Source organism: Candoia aspera, chromosome 10, assembly GCF_035149785.1.
Source record: "Candoia aspera isolate rCanAsp1 chromosome 10, rCanAsp1.hap2, whole genome shotgun sequence".
NCBI classification, from domain to species: Eukaryota; Metazoa; Chordata; class Lepidosauria; order Squamata; family Boidae; genus Candoia; species Candoia aspera.
In genome coordinates, this window is record NC_086162.1 from 12,076,408 (window position 1) to 12,092,020 (window position 15,613).

At 44.8% G+C, this 15,613-nt stretch overlaps 1 protein-coding gene across 3 annotated transcripts in view; it reads left to right on the forward strand.

Moving 5' to 3' along the window:
• The first annotated feature begins 2,675 nt into the window (after nt 1-2,675).
• Nucleotides 2,676-15,613, forward strand: part of SYTL1 (synaptotagmin like 1) — a 40,758-nt gene continuing 27,820 nt past the window's right edge. Inside the window, exon 1 of one of the 3 annotated variants that reach the window (XM_063312399.1) lies at nt 2,676-2,736. The gene's annotated coding sequence lies outside the window, so the exon portion shown is untranslated. The remainder of the gene's footprint in view (nt 2,737-15,613) is intronic. The other 2 variants (XM_063312403.1, XM_063312402.1) reach the window with 2 other exon arrangements.

Below are 15,613 nucleotides of genomic sequence, written 5' to 3' on the forward strand. Positions count from 1 at the left end.
AGCCAAGATTGGGGTTGGGTGAGGATATTCCAATACTCAATTCCTCCCTCCTCCTCTGCCGCCGCCTCTTTCGTGAGTTCTGTGCGAGTCTAGGTTAGGGGAAAATGTTCTACGTTCGAAGGAACTGGCACACGGCTGTCACATTCTCTGCGGCCTAACAGTGCTTTCTGTCCCCAACAGCTCTTCGTCAGGGTGAAGTGGATGCATCTCATAACGTGGATGATGTGAGCTCTGAAAGCTCAGAGGAAATAACTTCCTTTGTGTTTAAGGTGCTATAAATAGTTTTCTTGAGACAGAGGGATGCTTTCGGGTGGATTTCTTGGGATGGCCCTTTAGGATGGCTGAACCTTCTGAGCTGGACTCTTGTGGCTAAGGAACAGCTCAGACACCAAGGATGATGCAGGTGAGCTTTTGCAGCGTTCTTATCGACTCAGTCTCAGAGACTCTAGGCCAGCCTTTCTCAACTTTCTGACCCGGGAGGAACCCTTGAAATATTTCCCAGGCCTTGGGAACCCCTGCACGTTCAGGCTCAAGAATAGGACAGAAGTTACAAAAGTATTATATTTGTTTCATGGGTAGGCCTGTCTGTATGCATGAACAGTGTTCTTAAACTAAAAATAAAGAAGTTATCTCTTTAATGTGAAGTTGCCCAAATTTGAAATAATTTTTTAAATAAATTGTGATCTCCCAGGGAACCCCTGGCGACCTCTTGTGGAACCTGAGGGTGCCACAGAACCCTGGTTGATAAACCCTGCTCTGGGTGGTGTGTAAGCACCATCAGCGACACCAATGCAACAGTACAATACAGGTAGTCCTCGTTTAGCGACTGTGATGAAAAAGTAATGACCAATCCTTGACCAATCGATTTGCAACCAATCCTCACATTTACGACCTTTGCGGGTCTGTAAAGCAAAGGAAAGCTGAAGGAAGATTGTAGGAAGAGTTGCGGTTTCACTTAGCAACCGCTTCACTTAACAATTGAGTTTCTGGTCCCAATTGTGATCGCTAAATGAGGACTACATGTAAATTCACACTACACACACACACATACTGTGTGTGTATATATATATATATAATCACTATTCACTCCTGGTGCCAATAGTGTAACAAATTCCAAAACTTTCCTAAACCACCAGTTCCTCCCTCCCTCCCTCCCTCCCTCCCTTCCTTCCTTCCTTCCTTCCTTCCTTCCTTTCCTTCCATATCAACTAAAAATCACCCACTCTGCAGCCCACTAACAGATGCATATGGAGTTCTCCTCTTCTGGCACCATTTTCTATTGTTCTGCTCTAGAATTCAAACAAAACTCCAGAATACAGCCTTGCCTACCACTAGTCTTAGGCTTCAATACCTCCTCTCCACCATCTGCAACTTTTTTTTTCATTTGTGTTTATTGTGTATTATTTATCATGTGCATGTCTCTCATTTTTCCCTTCCAAGGCAGTGGGGCAACTTTTGCATCAGCAGAGACAGAATTACACGTTCACAATGGGACCGAATTCCCCAGCTGAGTTTATGCCATGCTAAAATAGGCTAATAGGGGGGTAGTTTGTGGCCCATGGTGTGGAAACTCAGCCAATGCTTGTTTACCATATTGCATGAACCATGCAGTCACCTTCTAGCACATGAACAGAGCAACATTTTGCTAATTGGGGGATAGTATGCTGTGGGAACACCACCAATGCGGTTGGTGCAAGGGGGTGGAGCTTGGGAGCTGAGGCTGGGGGGAGATGAGAAGGCGGGGCTTGGGGGGAGGGGAGATGCGGAAGGCGGGGCTGGGAAGCTACAGGAGGGGTGGAGGTGATGGTATTGCGATGACACTGAGACAGCTAAGAAACAGGTTTCAGACTAAGCAAAAAATAGCATTTTCCTGAAAGAGATCTTGGATTCGCCCAGGCAAGACTTTTGTTGCAAAGCCATGGTACCTCTTCCAAATAATTTTATAGAGGGTACACTTGGACCTGGCTATTTTCCCTACCAGTTCCTCTCTCTCTTATTGATGAAAAAAAAATCGATCATAGAGGAAAAGCCAGTTTCACAACCACAACTTCCTACTTTAATCTACCTCACAGGGTTGTTGTGAAGATGAAACGATTCCCAGCTAAACTGCCCTGCTTTTCTGGAGTAGAGGAGAGGGGAGACATAAAACTGGAAAATAACACATTCTCGTCCTTTTATCCTCGTGAGAGCGTATGCTTTCCTCAGAAGCCACTTGAAAAAAGTTTTCTCGCAACTTCAGTCCATTCCCTGGGACGCCGGAAGCCCCGCTTAGACCCGACCCGCTCACTTTGGGCACCCGAACCCGGCCAGGTATCAGCCCAGCGTCTGCATTACCTTCGCTAGTTTTAACGTGGCTTCGCTGTGGTCTTGGGCTGGGGCAAGCCGTAGCCCGCGCCCGGTGCAAAATCCCACCGGCGAGACCCAACACCCGCCTCCCGCAGACAAGCGCCTCCGGCTCCGCTCCGGTCCCGCCCCGCCGGCAGCCTGGGTTCCAGGCCTGGTTTCCCGACCGCTGCGCTGGGCGGCGTTTCCTCCTCCTGCGGTTGACTCAGCTGGGTCTCCTGCCCAGCCTGCCTCGGCGGCGCCTAGTTGAGAAAAGCCAGCCCGGCCGGGCGGACCAAGCGCGCTTCCTCTCCTCCTTCTCCTAGGAAAGAGCCCCAGACGGCCGCCGCAGCCCCCTCCGGGTCGCTGCCTGCGGCTGGGTGTTGCAGAAAGGGAGGGACCCCACCTGGCCAGGTAACGCGCGGGCGCTCACTGCGCTTTCCCCACCCGTTGGCCCCAAAATTGGCGGGTTTGGCGAGGCGCGGAAAGCTCGCCGGCTTGGGAACATATGGCGGGGCTGGGCGCGGAAAGCAAGCCAAGAGGAAGCCGTGGGGGGCTAGCGCCCTATCCTTGGGTTCTCCTGGCTGGCGGGTCCTGTTCCACCGTGCACACCTGGTTGGGCAGTGCCCAGCGGAAGAGGGCGTCTGGGTGTGTGCAGCCGCGCGCGCTTGTTTGGGGAGCGGGGCGTGTGGGGTGTGCTCATACAGCGCGCCATGCCGGGGCTTCCGGAGCAAGCCACCCTTGGCTGGGCTGGTGCAACGCGCTGAGCCACGAAGGCACCAGGCTCCTGCTGGCTTAGCTAGCAAACCCAGCCCAAAGGGCTGCTGGGAGCTTCTCCGGAGCTGCCAGCTGCGTGCACCGGCCCCTTCTGGGGACCCCCCCGCCGGCGCTGGCTACGGGAGAGCGCGAGCGGTGCCCTCCGTGGGGATGCGCTGGCGTCGGGTCGCTTCGTAGCTTAGACCGAGCGAGCTTCGCCCGTCAGTTTCAGAGTTAGTCTGTGCCTTCGCGTCGCGTGCTGAGCTTGGTTACTCTGTACCTTGGTTAGTTTTTGGGTGGACTGGGAGGTGGTGCGAACTCAGTTCGGTTAGTTGATGATTCAGGGTACAGATGAATTTCGTAACTAGGTTAAGGCACCTGTAGTGGTCTTCCACATGCATCCTCACACAAGTGTGCATACACTTTAGTGCCAGTGTGTGTTCTAAAGACAGCTAGCCAGCTCTAACCCTAACCCTTTTCTGCACCTGAGTGGCCCACTAAAAGTGCTCTGGCCAAGTTGTGCCAGGCCCCCAGTGCGGGCACCGTTAAGACCCGAGGGGAAGTCAAAGTTTGGCTGTAGCTGCTGCAAAGAAGATCGGAAGCTGCTTCTGTAACTTTCTCCTTTTTCTCTTCTTCTGTTTCTAGCACCGTTTTTTAAAATCCTTTTCTACTTCTCTTTTATACGCTTTTTCTTGTTTATCTTTTGTCATGTAAAACTTTCAGTAAAAATTATTTTTAAAAAACCCAAGGGGAAGTGGCAAAGATGTGCAATAGCGAGGCTTTAATCCCTTTTCTTGCTGGATTCCTCTGTGCTTGCCAAGAGACCTTCTTACAGGCAGATATCAAACAGGGAAAGCCCACTGCTTCTCAGTGCCCCTTTGATCTGGTGCTGTCTGATCCTGGCGAATTCCCACCTGTCATAGCAAATTTTGCAGGAAGCTGCTTATTTTTGAGAAAAGGTAGAACTACTTCTGTCTTTGGTACAAGCAACTTCCTCCTGTTTTCTTTCTGCCTCTTTCCTGTTTTCATTCTGGAGGAACTTGACTTGTGTTTTGTAAACCCAGAACAGATCTTTCTTTCAAAGAGAAAATATTTATTTTTCTTTTTTAAAAACCCCTCTTTGCTATTTTAAACAAACCTATTAAAGGTGCAAAAAATGCTTTTTCAACTCAGGGCTTGCAGCTAAACAATTTTAGGCTTTGAACTTAATGTTGTTACAAGAGCTTCCTTTTTATATGTATATTACTTCAAAACTGTGGCAAGCACCTGAGGGGGAGGAGGGAGGAACTCCCTGCACATTTTACTTAAAGGGAACATATCCTTCTCTTATATCCAGAATTTGCAATTTTATTTAAAATATTTGTACCCTTTCTGCTGTCCCAAGCCTCTTGTGGTAGGTTAAGAAAAAAAAGATAAAGGCATTCTTGAGTGGTGGGCTACAAGCCATTTAAAAAGGAAGATAAGATGTAAAACCCAAACACACTACATAATAATTTAAAACGACAGTCATCGACATAGCAACACAGGCAGGGAGGCATTTGAGAGGCAAGAGGCTGTAGATGCTATGTCCCAAATGCAAGAGTGCAAAAAATAGGTGGTTTCCTGATGCCAAAAGTTGAAGAATAGTGGAGTCAGCCTGCCCTCCAGGGAAAGGTTGTTCCAAAACTGGGGCATCATCCCAAAGGAGGGAATTTTCTCCAGCCCCATTTAAAGCACTTCTCCAGGCTCTCTGAAGGACCAACAGAAGCTAAAATTGCTTTGCTTCCTTCAAAGCATTACCAGGTAGTCCTCGCTTAATGACCATTCGTTTAGTGATGGTTTAGACTTACAACGGTGCCTTAAAACCCAACTTATGACAGGTCCTCCCACTTACGACTATCACAGTGTCCCTGCAGTCACATGACTGAGATTCAGGTGCTTGGCAACCGGTTTACATTTACGACTGTTGCAATGTCCCACGGTCTTGTGATCGCCATTTTCGACTTTCTAGCTGGCTTCCAGCAAGCAAAATCAATAAGGAACCATGTAAATCACTTAATGACCATGTGGCTTGCTTAACAACCATGTGATTTGCTTAATGACTGTAGTGATTTGCTTAACAACCACTGCAAAAATGGTCATAAAATCAGATTGGATTTGCTTAATGACTGCTTTGCTTAGTGACCAAAATTCCAGTCCCAATTGTGGTCATTAAGCAAGGACTATTTGTACCTTGGTCTGCCCTCTTAAAAAGCTGTTGAAACTATAGTGTTGGTTTTACTCCGGAATCAGTTGTTATTAAGAGAAAGTACAAGGCCATTGTAGGAGCTGGTCAGCTGATCACAAACATTTTTATTCCTTCACCTTTGCTTTTTATTTCTGAGGATGCTTTTAGGCATTTTGTTCAGATGGTTGTATTATTTTGTTTTTAACTGGGGGTGGGATCATATGCAGCTCTTGATTCTTTCCGAAGAATAGTTCCTTTTTTAAAAAATGCTCTCATCTTTACTCGGGTGATGAAAACCTCAAAAGCAAAACAGATACCCAAAGTAAACAAAGGTGCCCTTTAACATAGTTTCTCTGCTTAAGTCACCCCTCCTATTAAGCTACTAAAGTTTTAAACCCATTTAATACATGGGTTGAAGCAGACAGACCTCAGTTTTAACAGCAGGAGCTCAGTTGCATAGTGTGTGCACACAAATAAACCCATGGGTGGTCAAGGGTGTTCTTTGCTTAGAAAGGGAGTGTCTGTGTATCCCAACAGGTGGAACATGTAAATACATAAAGAGGAACTTTCAATATATCACCAGGACATTTACAAATTTTTCATAACCTTTTCCTTCCCATTGTTTTTGTTTCTTTGTGTTCTTAAGTACTTTGGGCACCATGCTATTTCTTTCTTTCCATCCCACCCACAACTCCAGTCATGGTACATTTGGGGAGTTCCAGTGGAACCACAATCAGCACAGGGTGTGAGCCACTCTGCACGTCTGTCAACACTTTGGTTCTGTGTTTGAAGTTGGAAGAGGTGTGTGCATGATTGTATCTAAACAGGACGTGGGCATTGGTAGCGTCTTGGCTTGCTTTGAAGGTAAGGTAAGAGCATCTTGCAGTGTCAGGGAAAAGGATGGTCTGACTGGACAACCGGCTTCTCCCAGTGGTCATCCAGAAGCCTTAGGGAAATCAGAGAGCAGGAGATGTGCTCAGCAGCAGTTTCCTGGTTGGGTTGCTCAGATCTGGTGTTTACTACTACCATTACATTACTCAATACTCTTATTTTCCATGAATTTATCCAATCCCCTGCTAAAGATAGCCACGTTCAGCTCTTCTGATGGTGTACTTCACTATCACAAATTATTACAATTCTGTCTCCACGCTTTTGTCATGACGTTGCCAATCCCTGCTTTGGAAAGTAATTTTCCATAGGTAATGGTATGTGGGAATGACCTCAGGAAATAGGAGGAAGAGCCGCAGACCAGGCAACGGTCAGACGAGAGGCAGCTGAGTCCGCAGAAGGAATGGGAGAGTGGCAAATGTCTCAGAAGGGATGCTACCTAGTTTCTTGGACTGTAAAGGCAAGAGGGGAGAGATGTACTTTTAGACTTGCAAGATTCTGTTAATGTAACCTTACTGTAAAGGTAGAGCTAATACTCCCGGGTGTGCTTATTGTCTGGACCACCTTGAAGGACTGACAGTACAAGACATGCTTTGCTTCTTAGGCTCAAATATATAACTACAAAGGTATGAAGACTAAAATATGCTGAAGTAAACACTACCTAGTTGCTGCTTTTAAATCTTGTGATTACTACATCATGGCTGAGTGGATTTATTTTAAACTTAGCTATTTTTTTTACAATGCCCTTATCTCCAGAAAAAGTCTCTGTGCTGATACGCAACATACCTTTAATGTGTTTGAGCTGCATTAGAACTGATATGGCCATTCCTATTTTGAGATTAAAACTGCAATTGGGTATCTAGACATAAACGCCAGTGAATGGAGAGGGACTTGGTCCCAGCAGATTCCTGGAGGATTGCTAAACATGCTTGCATTTCCCAAAGCTTTTCTTAAACAATCTGTGATAAGCCAGCTTCAGAAGCCAAACTAAACCAAGAGGAGAGGAGTTGCAAGAAGCTTGGAGCTTTTAGCAAAAAAGCTGCTGGTAATAAATATGCATGGAGGAAGTAAAGGTGTGAAGACAGGGCTGTTACAAATATAGAAGCTTGTCCTTATTTTTGCTCTGGGAAATATGGGTGGTGGGGAGGTATAGGATATCTGAGAATATAAAACCTCATTCTGCTCCTATAATATTGTTTCCCTGATGCCTAGCACACATTTCTGTTGTTGTTCCCCATGATTGGTCATTTGGCTGTTTAGAAGTTGTGTGTGGTAGTACTCAAATAAGCGATCTTCGCAGCGTTTGGGGGAGGACTGAGCCCCTGAAGTTTTGGACAGTAGATGCTCCTATATTGAAGAGGCTGGTCAACAGGTGTTCTGGTACTGATGTGATGAAAGTACAGTTGAGCTCATATTTTTTTCTACCATCCATCTGACCTAAAGCCAGCATAATGTAGTGGTTAAGGCAGTGTTCCTCAATCTCAGCCACAGTGAATTCTGAGAGTTGAAGTCCACACATCTTAAAGTGGCTGAGACTGAGAAATACTGGGTGGAGGTGATGGACTTGAACTAGGTAAGCTAAGTTTGTCCCCACTCAGCCATATCACTCAGTTGATGACTTTGAGCCAGGCCTTCTCTCTCTGAACCCGGCCTTCCTTACAGGGTAGCTGTTGTGGAAATAAAAGTAGGGGAGATCCCCATGTGCACCACTCAGAGTTCTCAGAATAAAGGCAGGATATCAATGCAGTAAAGAAGTACTTCCTGCTGTCCTCTCCCAGGACAGAATAGAGAAGCCAGGCTTACTCACCAACAAACCACAGGAAGAACAAATGGACAAATTGGTTGTACTGCATTGTTACAGCACACTTCAAAGTCCAGTACACATATTCTGTCTGCAGCATGCCGTAAGCTTCTAGTCTGCAGCAGAGCGCACATTTTATTTATTTACTATTTTATTTATTTATTCTATTTGTGTAGCCACCCAAATATCTCTGTTTGGGATATTGGAGTGCAGACCAGTGGTCTAGGGGACCTGCTCTTTGCCAGATGCATTTTGCTCTTCTGGTTGAAGGCAGGGTTGGGAAAACTTCTGAATTAATACATTGTTTTTATCTATTTATTTATTTATTTGTCTATTTATTTATTTTTACTAGATTTATAAGGCTGCCCAACTCAAACTATGTGACTGGGTGGTGTACAACAGGAAAAAAAAACCAACAACCAGAAACACCCCCCCATAATATAAAACAAACAGATTAGTTAAATATGTAAATACAAAATATAAAATGGCCACCAAGCCCAGTAATAAAAACAACCAAAAGGGTTATTTTTTGCTTCTCTGAGCAGCTACACTCCTTGACTAAGAACCTGGACTTCTGAGAGTGCATCTGCTTGGCTTTCAAAACAAAAAGCTGCCCAACATGTGATGTGACTGTCTTCTACCCACAACCTCAGATAATTGCTCCCTGTCTAAAGTGGATAATGTTTCTCAACCTTGGCAACTTTAAGATGTGTGGACTTCAACTCCCAGAATTCTCCAGAAATCTCTGGGGCACTTGTGGCTTCCAGCCTCCCTCCCTTTGCGGAGGAGCTCCGGGACCCACTCCCCCAGCAGCTGAAATCTGGCACAACCTGCCAAATTATAACAGCACATTGAAAGGGTAGGAAGCGGCATGCTAGATGTGCTGAATGAATGAACTTATTTTACTTACCCCCCCACCCCCACATGACACATTTCAACTCTGCTCCCACCAGCAAAATCAATCTATTCCTGCTATGCGATTCTGCAGCCCTTGGTAGTGGGAAAAGTTGGTGTCCTAACAGTCAGGAACCACGCTGAGACGAGGAATAGGTCTCTAGTGTTTATTACTGCTACATAAAACAGAATCCTAACAAACTGAAGAAGCGTAGGAAAAACCCAGACAGATAAACCCCGAAAGTTAAGGCGGGTCTGATCTGTGTCTCTTTGAATGGCTGCTTAATTCCTCAGTACTACGCATGCGTTTTCCCCCCTGGATAGGGGCCCCCTCCTGCTCGCCATCAGTACTCATGACAGTTGGCAAGGGTGTTGGGGAGGTGGTCTACTTGTGTCAAAAGAGGAACAACTGAAGGAACCCGGAGAAGAGAAAGTTAAGGCGTGACACAAGGGTTGCGTTCATCTACATCAGTGTGTCTTTAAGTTTTTTTCTCTCAGCACCCCTTTCCACTTTTAAAAATTATGGAGGACCCCAAAAGAGCTTTTGTTTGAATGGGTGATATCGATCAATATTTCTGTATAAAAAAATTTAAATGATGCATTCACTGCCACTACTGATTCTCATGATGGTTTGGTGGGATTCTAATATGCATTATTTTTCAAGGTAGGCTGGCAAGTAATTTTGATTTTGCAGATCCCTGAGAGGGCCTTGCCTGCAGGGGTCCTAGGACCACAGGGGTCCTATAGACAAGGGTCTATAACTTCAACCGAATTGTCTTTTTCTGGACCAGTTTTTAATTTTTGTCTTGTCTGTCATTGACAGTTATATTACCCCAACCACAGGAAAGAACTCCTTCAGTTGTACATTTGCAAAAGTTTGTTTTCAGTTCATTATGAGGTATGTGTTTTGCTTGTGGGTTTGAAGGTTAGGGTTTCTTTTTTTTTTCTTTTGAGGGAGAGGGGAATTTAGGAGGTAGATGACAGATAACCTATTTACATCTTTAGGAGTTTTCTTTTGGGGTGTACTTGTTTTGTTTTTGTTTGGTATGGGATTTTGCAGTCTGGTGTTGGGGCTTTGTGGTGGGGGGCCTCTATTTTCCTCTTGTTGAAATCCTTTTTTTGGGGGGGTGGATCTGTGGTTTGGCATTTAGAGCTCCATTCTGCTGTGTACTCAAGGAGACAGGGGGTCCATGTTGGGGAGGGTCCAAAACAGTCAAAATGGTGACTGCCACCATGCTATCAAAGCCCCCTCCCATGACACATGTTGGGATGGACATCAAAAAGTTATAGTTATGGCTGCCATCTTGACTTTTGGGAGCCCTCCATTGGGGTCACCCCTACAGAGGTGTTTGGGTGAGCAAGAGGTGCTGAGACCCCATCTCCCAGAATTCCCTAGCAGCTTGACCCTTGTCTGGAAATGTCAGCAGTTGTGGTCTCGAGTGGGAAGAATCTCGCTAGTCCTGTGAGATGGCTTTCAGAGCGGTCCAGGGCTTCATGCTCTTACCCCATTCTGTTGCTTCACCTGGCAGATCAAATCTTTCTAGCTGTTTCTGTGGCTGCAGTCTTGCTCCCTAATTGCCCAAGTATCTGTGTCTTTCCCAATCTAAGTTGCATAAGGCTACGCAACTGAGTTGCTGACAGTAAGGTATGTATGAACTGGCCGGCAAGTGGGGGAAGCTGTGTAACTTTTTCTCCAGAGCTGCCTTTTCAAACCTGGCACCTTTCAGATGTGTGGAACCAACACTCTAGTAGGATTGTTCTCTTCTGGAACGGATGATGGGACTTGTATTCCACTATGGATTTATAAGATCCCAGTTGAGGAAGACTTCTCCAGTTAAAATTCAGCTTATTTTGTCCAGCTTTCCCATACTTGGTGCCCCCCAGATGTGGCCCGAGACCCGCCAAATTCCTAGCCAATATCCATACTAACTGCAGCTCTAGACATTACAGTCCCCTCCTATATTAAATCTCTGATAGAACAAGATAGCAAATTAATCAGCAAATGATTCAATAAGATAGGTGGAGTTTTTATGTTAGCTTTCATATCAGTCAAAATGCTCAGTGCCGACTCCAGACAGTTTGTTTCTCGAAGCTGAGAACTGCATCAACCCCATTCACGTTGCTCCTGTTACATCTTATTGTTGTTGTTTATTCGTTTAGTCGCTTCCGACTCTTCGTGACTTCATGGACCAGCCCACGCCAGAGCTTCCTGTCGGTCGTCAACACCCCCAGCTCCCCCAGGGACGAGTCCGTCACCTCTAGAATATCATCCATCCATCTTGCCCTTGGTCGGCCCCTCTTCCTTTTGCCTTCCACTCTCCCTAGCATCAGCATCTTCTCCAGGGTGTCCTGTCTTCTCATTATGTGGCCAAAGTATTTCAGTTTTGCCTTTAATATCATTCCCTCAAGTGAGCAGTCTGGCTTTATTTCCTGGAGGATGGACTGGTTTGATCTTCTTGCAGTCCAAGGCACTCTCAGAATTTTCCTCCAACACCACAGTTCAAAAGCATCGATCTTCCTTCGCTCAGCCTTCCTTATGGTCCAGCTCTCGCAGCCATATGTTACTACAGGGAACACCATTGCTTTAACTATGCGGGCCTTTGTTGTCAGTGTGATGTCTCTGCTCTTAACTATTTTATCGAGATTGGTCATTGCTCTTCTCCCAAGGATTAAGCGTCTTCTGATTTCCTGACTGCAGTCAGCATCTGCAGTAATCTTTGCACCCAGGAATACAAAGTCTTTCACTGCTTCTACATTTTCTCCCTCTATTTGCCAGTTATCAATCAAGCGGGTTGCCATAATCTTGGTTTTTTTGAGGTTTAGCTGCAAACCAGCTTTTGCACTTTCTTCTTTCACCTTCATCATAAGGCTCCTCAGTTCCTCTTCACTTTCAGCCATCAAAGTGGTATCATCTGCATATCTGAGATTGTTAATGTTTCTTCCAGAGATTTTAACTCCAGCCTTGGATTCCTCAAGCCCAGCTTGTCGCATGATGTGTTCTGCATACAAGTTGAATAGGTAGGGTGAGAGTATACAGCCCTGCCGTACTCCTTTCCCAATCTTAAACCAGTCCGTTGTTCCGTGGTCTGTTCTTACTGTTGCTACTTGGTCGTTATACAGATTCTTCAGGAGGCATACAAGATGACTTGGTATCCCCATACCACTAAGAACTTGCCACAATTTGTTATGGTCCACACAGGCAAAGGCTTTAGAATAGTCAATAACACAGAAATAGATGTTTTTCTGAAACTCCCTGGCTTTTTCCATTATCCAGCGGATACTGGCAATTTGGTCTCTAGTTCCTCTGCCTTTTCTAAACCCAGCTTGTACATCTGGCAATTCTCGCTCCATGAACTGCTGAAGTCTACCTTGCAGGATCTTGAGCATTACCTTACTGGCATGTGAAATGAGTGCCACTGTTCGATAGTTTGAACATTCTTTAGTGTTTCCCTTTTTTGGTATGGGGATATAAGTTGATTTTTTCCAATCTGATGGCCATTCTTGTGTTTTCCAAATTTGCTGGCATATAGCATGCATTACCTTGACAGCATCATCTTGCAAGCATCATCTTATTGCACCCTTCAAAATTTGTTGCATTTAGAAACTGATTAATTTTTCACTTGAAGTAACTGAAAAATAAATTGCTATATGTTTATGCTGTTATTGCATTGAAGCCCTTGATGATCATCGTTGATCCCAAGTGAACGTAGCTTCTCTAAACTGTTAGCATCTTGTGATCTGAGACTGAAAATCAAGTTGCCCTGGACTGTGAATTTATGGATGTGTCCATGTGGTTTTCTTGGCAACAATACAGAAGTGGTTTGCAGTTGCCTTTTTCGAAAATTTCGCTCAATTCCCCAGTCTAGACTATAGCCCTGTGATTTCCTGGTGACTTCCCATCCAAGTACTGACCAGGTCTGACTTTGCTCAGCTTTTGAAGGTCAGTCAAGCTCCTTGGGCAGAAACTAGGTTGCTGGAATCCTTCGTTGGGGCTAGCAGAGGCTTCCAAAAATTGTTGCTAAATTTTACTTTCTAATATCATAGAAGTGATTAAAAAAGTGATTGAAGAGTAATTGTAGAAACTATATTGAATTGTAATTCAATTTAATGTAGAGAAAATGTTTTATGGTACACTAGTTCCTGGAATGCTGCTCCCAGCAAAACACTCAGAGCGAACATGGTCTTCAGAAAGAAGGTGCGCTTGCTTTCTATACTGGTACCGTTCTCCCTCAAACATCAGGTTTTGCTTTCACAAGCCCTCCCCTCCAAACTCCATTGCTTGAAGCGGCCAATTTCAGTTTGTTTCTTGGGTGTGGCACCCCATCTCAAAAAACTGGTCTTTGTAGTTAGCATGTTTGGCCAGGTGCTCCAACTGGAGCTGTGGCAGAATTCTCAGCGATGCCTTCTCACTCTTTTAATGTGCCTCTCGCTGAAAAATTCTTGCTGGAATTGCCCTAGCTGCCACCTTTGCATCTTTAAAATGGTAGCAAACATGGATAAGCCTATAGTTTAGCACAGGGTTTCCCAACCAGGGTTCTGTGGCACCCTTATGTTTAGTTTAAGAACATGGTTCATGCCTACAGGCCTACCCATGGAACGGATATAATAATTTTATAACTTCTGGCCTCTATTTGAGCCTGAATGTGCAGGGGCTCCTCACGGCCTGAAAAGTATTTCAAGGGTTCCTCCAGGGTCAAAAAGTTGAGAAAGGGTGGTTTAGTGCCTAAAAATGTGTTTCAGTAATGAAATGTCATTGCAGTTTTAAAACATGGTTTGAGGGTAAGCATCCAAGAACAAAATAATTCTGGGAATTCCTTAATTATCCGGTTACAGTATATCATCGATAGATAGATAGATAGATAGATAGATAGATAGATAGATAGATAGATAGATAGATAATTTATGCATGCATGCATGCATGCATGCATGCTTAAATGTTGCCACCTAGAGAAGGCAGGGACAGGATTTATGTGAGAATGTGTCATTTCATACAGGCAGGGAAAGTGCAGAATGAATTTACCTATGCAGGGAAAGCTGAACTCCTTCAGCTTGACACAAAGCAGCCCCTGCAATCAAAATGTTATGGTGCACTGTTGAGGTCCCACTCATTCTGTTCTCTTTCCTTCGTTCTTTTCTGCTCTATTCCTTATAGGCTGCATTTTGGAGCCTCTGAGCCTAATTGGTACTCTTCAGCTGTTGGCCAAGTTCTGTCCACCTGAAGGTTTTTCCCCCTAAAGCAGTGTTGGGGAATTCTGGGAGTTGAAGTCCAGACATTTTAAAGTTGCCGAGGTTGAGAAACACTGCCCTAAAGCTTTTATTTTGTTTTAGTCAGTTTTGCAAATCATCAGCATTCCTCCCAACCTGCTGATCCTGGGTGGTGATAACATGTTGGATACATGAAAGTTGGGATTCAATGCCTGAACATTGGAAAAAGAAGGAGGGGTGATGAACTGATATTGAAGCTTTGAAGCTTTAGCTTGATGACCTTGTAACATAGATCAGCATTATCACCAGTCTTCCTAAAGGCATGTCTTATGTTCATGGTGGAGGTGAGGTTTATAAGAAAGTCTCCCTCAAGTTGAGCTCACCTCCTGAAGACTTCAGGACACGTCCATGCCATTTTCTTGTCAATACTACCCAAGTGGCTTGCTCTTGCCTTCTTCCAGGATGATTTTTCACTTCTTCACTCTAGCCTACAATTCTGCTAGTACTAACCTGACCTGATCCTGCTTAGCTTCAGTGCCCAGACAAGACCATCCATACATGGCCTCATGCTGAGATGAGGAGCAACTTAGGCAGGAGCTTTTAGATTCAAAGCTCAGCCTTTCGGTTGCCTACCTACCTGTGTCTTCTGTCCACTGTCCATTCATTCACTCCTTTCACCCAGAAGCTCAAAGTGGCATCTCCGGTTTACCCCATCCCATTTTATCCTTGCAACAGTCATGTGAGGTAGGCTAGACTACTAAGTTTATCCTGTGTGCATCATGACTGTGTGCAGATTTGAACCCCAAACTTTGAAAGTCCTAACTGAATGCACCATTCACCTTACTGCAGTGCCAAACAGTTTTTTGGCAGTTCTTCTAGGACTAGTCACTTTTCAAATTAGGCACCTTCCCCAACAAAATGCTGGTGGAGTTTGGTGTATTTTCATCCCCTCTGTAAACCATAGATTAAGAGAAGGCACCTTGGGAAGGATTGTGTCCGTTGTTCAGCATACCATCTATAATACAACCTTAACAACATCTCATTGGATCTCATTTGCTGGACGATAGGCAGGCTAAGGGAAACCGTGTTTGGATGTGTGTCTCTAATTGGATCCAACTGGACTAAACATTCAGCTTACTATTGAAAAAAAAAAGCACCACTATTAAAATTTCCCCTAGGAAGTAAGCATGTGTTTTGCATGGAAGAATGTCCTGGAACACTTTCATAATGCATAATGACCAGGCAGCAAATGAAGAATGATGTTTCTGGCCAGGTGTCCATCCACAATTTGGCTATGCTGTATTTAGCCATAATTATATCTGATTTTACTCAATTAACCTGGTTTGCATGGATTAGATTTCATAACACAGTAGATTAAATTATGCCTGCTTACTTTCTGATGCCATGTGTTGTGTGAACACAACTTTGGGGAGTTAAGAATCAACAGCCTGGTCAAGATTTACCTGCCTTCTGGAATGTTTTCACCCCAGGGGAGCCAAGACCTTGAGTCTGACATAGGCTACTACAGATATACTTGAGCA